The sequence below is a fragment of the Eulemur rufifrons genome, chromosome 30, assembly GCF_041146395.1.
Source record: "Eulemur rufifrons isolate Redbay chromosome 30, OSU_ERuf_1, whole genome shotgun sequence".
NCBI classification, from domain to species: Eukaryota; Metazoa; Chordata; class Mammalia; order Primates; family Lemuridae; genus Eulemur; species Eulemur rufifrons.
Window position 1 is genome coordinate 105,269,783 of NC_091012.1, and position 6,000 is coordinate 105,275,782.

Below are 6,000 nucleotides of genomic sequence, written 5' to 3' on the forward strand. Positions count from 1 at the left end.
TTCTTTTTCTTTTCTTTCCTTTTTTTTTTTTTTTTTTTTGAGACAGAGTCTCACTCTGTTGCCCAGGCTAGAGTGCCATGGCGTCAGCCTCGCTCACAGCAACCTCAAACTCCTGGGCTCAGGCAATCCTTCTGCCTCAGCCTCCCGAGTAGCTGGGATTACAGACATGCACCACCATGCTTGGCTAATTTTTTCTATATATTTTTAGTTGTCCAGCTAATTTCTTTCTATTTTTAGTAGAGACAGGGTCTCGCTCTTGCTCAGGCTGGTCTTGAACTCCTGACCTCGAGCGATCCTCCCGCCTCGGCCTCCCAGAGTGCTAGGATTACAGGCGTGAGCCACCTCACCCCGCCCATATTTCTTATTCTAAGTAGCTTTGGCTCCATGCCACAAATTTGATATGTAGTGGATTTACTATTTAGTTTAAAATATTTTAAAATTTGCATTAATGTAATTTTTCATACCCTAATTTAATATCTTTGCTGGTGAGGGTTGGTATCTTCTAAACTATTTTACATTCATAGCCATTAGAACATCCTAGAGCCCATCTAGGCCATTGCCTTTCAAAATGTAGCTCATGTCCCTCCTGCATAATAATTATATGGGTGAAGTTATTAAAAATGGCCTGGTCCAATCACCTCATTTTTCATGCAAAGAAACATAGGACAAGAATGGTTAAATATTATATGTTGAATTTAAAGTTGTGACTTAATTTATTGTGATATTTAAACTTGGCAGGATAAATGAATAAATGCCTATTGGTATATCTCTGTGCCTACAGTATTGTAACTTGTTTGCAAATGGTGGCTTGCACCTTATAAGAAGGGGTGATCTGAGTCATGTGTAATGAATGGTATGCTAGGTGATCTTACAGACATATTAATTGAGCTTTATTTTGTTCTCCATCAGCTTTCAAATTCTTAATGAGTTGTCCATTTGGATTTAAAAGATATGTGTCCCTTGCTTTGAAACTTACCCTTGTCATGCTGCTGGAAAATTAAAGATGAAACAAAATTGAGGTGAGGTAGAGATTGATCATGTTGCAGCCCTGCTTGTGAAAAACCACTCTTAGAGAAATACTGCAGCTCTTTCAAGCCTTCTTGCCAATTGGCCAGCTCCAGAGACCCAAACCATCTACTCTGTCAGCATCTCTTTCTGGTATTCAGGCTGTGGACAGGATGTCTTGAGAATGGAGTTGAGTCTGTGTTAGAATGACAAGGAAATGCCACAAACCAGTAGGTAAAGTTGTAATCTGTTAGTCTATAGTGTTTTATGGAGTAATCCACTTGTTTTCCATTTTGATTTAATTAGCAACACACTTAAGTTTGTTACTGTCTTAATTTACTGTTTGTTATATTAATGCTTCCCTCTCCTTTATTTTCACCTTTAGAATGTCCTGCAATATTGTGCTTTTAACGGAGGTAGAAAGTTGGTTGAAAGTACTTGGTAACCGGAGTTCTCTATTCTTTGTAATTTTGGGGAAATTAGTCTATTTCCAGGAGCTTTGGGTTCTTCACTTCTAAAATGAAGGATTGGACTAGATGATTTTTCAGCCTGAGTCATTCATTCTTTAACAAAATTTTTAGCTGAAACCAGTAAGTGGTGATATTGCATACTCGATTCGATTAGCTGAGTGTTTCTCAGTGTGGCCATCCAGGCCAAAGATAGATCCTTGGGAGCCAGCAGTGCATAGATCCCATTCAAAATCATAACCTTGAATGAGGTCACCTAGAGATAGAGTGGTCTGAGAACTGAGTCCTGGGACTCCATAGTGTTGATAGTAAAGGAGCATAAAAAGAACAAATAAGAGACTGAGCAGCTGTGTTCAGGAAGGGTAGGAGGAGAAGCAAGAGAACCAAGTGACTTGGGAATCAACTATGAAAAATGTTTCAAGAAGAAATGTGTTCAGTTATGTCAAACGTGGCTGATTGTGTAAGATAAGGCCTGAAAGTTTGCTATTGGCTGTAGGAAGGTGGAGGTCATGGGAGACCTTGAGAAGCACTTGTTTTGGTGAAGGAATAGCAGGAAGGGGACACCCTTTATTGGAGTGAGTTCAAGAGAGTGGGAGGGGGAGGGGAATTAGAGCGAGTATAGCAACTCTCTTGAAGGACATTTGCTGTAGATCAGAACAGAGAAATGGGGCAGTAGCTGGAGAGAGGACATGAGGTCAAGGTTTTAGTTTTTAAGGTGGTCGAAATTGAGTAATTATGATTATATGCTAAGAATGACCCATAGAGATATTTATGAGACAGGAGATAGAGGGCACAGTTGCAGAACCTGATACCTTTGAGGAGACAAGAAAGATGCTAGGACATTGAGTGGGTTGGCCTTAGCTAGGAGTTGTTACAGTGTATTTGTAGCAGAGAACATATAGAGTATGTGAGCACTTTGGAAGTCGTTAGCACTGATATCAGATATGTTCAGCTCTCCGTCTTCTGGGCACATGGTAGGGCTGTTGTTCCTGGCCTCTTATGGCTTGATGGAGTTATGTAACTGGTCATGGCCAGTGAGTTGTGTTAAGTGACACGCATCATTTGTGTGCTATAGCATTTGTCAGTGTGAACATCTTCAAAAATTAATTTCACCTGTGCCATGGTGCGTGGTGATGTTCCAGAATCTGGCTGATCGTCAGCCTGCATCCCTGAGTAAGGACCGCATAGAGCGGAGCCCCCAGCTGACCATGATGGGCTTCTTAGTGTCCTTTTGTTGTTAAGCCACTGAGTTGTGGTGGTGATAGTGTAAGCTGGCCTATCCTGAGTGATAAAGGCACTGATACAGATAGGAGGACAGATGTGATGGGGGGGCGTTTGTGGCAAGTCTATTCTGATTGTGCCTGGCATTTCAGCAAAACAGGATGGTAAGCCATCAAGCTGAGAGTGAGGATGGGGAGGAGACATGCATTGGACATGTGAGGAGAGAGCAATGGGTATGAAATAGTCATTGGGGAGAATCTGAAAGTAACTGGGCCAGTGAAATACATGATTTTCAGATAGCACTCAGGGCCAACTTGTGGTTTGGTGGCCATGAATGTAAGATGATTAGTTGGTATGTGGTATATTTTTCTTCCTTCACTGTGGACAGAGTGGGTGCCAACATGGTGTTGACATAAAACTGGGTTTAAGCAGGGACTGGATCTTGCCAGACAAGAATGACAGAGTGAGGGAATGATAAGGGAATTGAAGATACATATGAGTGATTATTTAGAATATTCTTTTAGAATATTCTTTTAATCAGCCTCAAACATATTCTTGGGGTAGTTGACATTGAGGACTGAGAAATGTAGTAAAAAAAGTCAAACTTGTGTCATGTAGTGTGTGCTTTAAAGTTTTCATAGCACTTTTGCACATGGAAGAATAAGAGACAGGGGCAGATGGTAAGTGTGGTTGGCCATAAAACAGCACAGCCCTTCCTTTTTCAGGATAAGGAGAAAGCCTCTTCCATGCCCATGTTTATCCCATGTCCCTCATGAAGTCCCTGCCATGGCAGCCTCTTTTTCTTCCCCCCTCCCATGTCCTTCTCTTTAAAACATCTGTACTGGTCATATGTAGTTTAAGGTTTACCATGATACTTTTTGTCCTTCATCCTTGTTTCTTTTTCCTTTGTCTCATTGAGCAGGTGGGGAAGGAAGAGTAGATGCATGGGGTTACCACAGTTCAGAACTAGGCCTGAGGGTGGACCTGTAGGCCCCAAATCACTCATCATTAGGAGTGTAAGTCGTTCCTGAGGTGACCTGTGAATTCTTCAAGGTGTAGGTGAGGAAACTGAGGTTACTTCGGCAATTTACACAATTATGGAGAATTTTTATTACCTTCACTCCCCCCCCCTTTACTCATGACTTTTCCTCATATAGCGAGTGTTGGTTATTAATAGTTGGGATTGTCCCTAATTGTTCTAGTCAGTTTTATGTGCACAGTATGCCTCTTCCTGACCACTTAGATCTAAATAATGTCCCAAAGGACAATCAAAGCTTCCGTTCTCTTTTTGCAGCTTCTAGGTACAGATGCTGATTCTAATTCTGGAACTGTTTATAGCAATGCCCTGTATTGGTGTCGGGTCACTAGAAAGCCAGAGGGGCCCCATCATTCTAAGAGTCGTTAAATGTGTTTCCTGTGTTTCCTTATTTAGACAGGAACAGGAGAGGGCTGGTTTGAGGAGCCCCTGCTATCTGCTTTGGTTCTGAGTTTGAAGCCCTGGGCTGAGGATCTCGGGTGCTCTGTTCATGTCACCATGTGACCCACTCTGACTGATTTAAGAGGGGAAAGAAGCTCATGGCAGTAGGGCGCTCTGTGCAATACCACAGAAAAGGAATGAATACATGTTGGTCCTGCCACTGGTGTATCAGGGCTGTTGTCAGGAGCCTGGTGTTCCCCATGAGGTAGAAAGGAACAAGCTTTGGTCACTGGGAACAGTTATCTCCAGCCTCCAGTAATCCCTAGGGCTCTTATTGGTGCTTTTTCTTTGGTGGAAAATCTTTGATGCTATTTATTAAAACAGGAACACCCCCGAGAGGAAGAGAACTTCAAACTCCCCCCGAAGAAACACCGTGTAAAGGGCCATTTATTAGCAGCTCCTATGACTAGATTTGGGGAAGATGGGCATTTAAGGATAAGCAAGGAGAGAGGGCCTCTGGACAAGAAGGGATGAGAATGCAAGGCCAGGCCTTGCATACTTCATAGTTGAAGCCCCAGCTTTGCTCAACAGCACAGCAGCTTGGGGTCTTTGGTGAGTTTGCTGATTTCAGCTTGGAACCACAGATGGTTGCTTGAACCATGACTTTCTGCAGTTTGGTCCCCTCTCTCTCATTTATTTCTCAGTGCCCTGCCAGAATGTGCCTGGGTATGTGCCTACTGCAGCTTTTCCTAGGCCAGTATCCCCACTGAGGGCTGGCCAGGGACAAAGCCTCACAGGCTTGCTTCTCCCTGGGCTTTCATACCTCTGGAGTACTCCATATTGGTGATAGGGGCACCAAGTACAAATTAATTGAGAATGGGACAGAAGTAAGAAAAATCATGGCATGTACTTAGGACTTTCAGAAACTTTTACTTTTGTATTTGTTTTTGTTTTCAGTAGACTACAGCTTGTGGAGGAGTATGCAAATGACATAGAAACTATACAAATATATTTCCTATCTTGTTCATGATTTCACATACCTTAATAATGCCTGTGGTGAAATGCAAATAGAGACTGCTGTGAATCATAGATCCCCAAAGCCGAGGAGTCATGAGCCATTGGGAAATTCAGTTACATGGTACTTGTTTTTAATCTCTACAGCCAAGATATAGAAATGTTCATCAGATTTCTGTTATAGGGCAAATTATCTTGGGAATTCCAATTTATTCCCTTATATATTAATAATACTTACAGGGGAAAGTTGAAATCATGAGTTTTAGAAAATGTGCAGTTTCCTTTGAGTTTAGCTTTTTCTGAAAGGAAGGCTGGGTGAATAAATTTGCTCTTCTTTTTTAATCTGTCAACTTAAGAGTTATTGTTCTTACAAGTGTCTCCTTAGAATAACTTACATTTCCAAGGAATGGATGATGGATCAGTGTTTAGAGTAATGAGAAAGTAAAGAGAGGTTTAGTAAGGCCAACCAGTGCGGGAACCACTCAAAGTCTCAGTAGCTAGTAATGCCTGTACCCTCCCTCTACGCATGAATGATTCATTTTGCTGCTTTGTTATAATAGCCACAGTGTTCAGTCTCTAAAGACTGTCTTGTGATATATCCTTCTTTTGCTAAAAGGCTACATATCAGCAGCCTCATTTGATTTAGAAGCCGATAGAAGCCGATTCAGCATACCACGCATACCATTTGAGAAGAATGTCAGGATCCTTCCTGCTATGAAAATGTCATGCATGCTTAAAATGACAAAGTTTGTCCCAAGCAATGGTTTCAAGTGCTTTTCAATTATTCTTTTTGAGTCTTCAATTTAATTTTAGAGTTTTCATTTTCAATGAGAAAAATCACTCAAATATTTATTTCTAAATATGAAAATGTTGAAT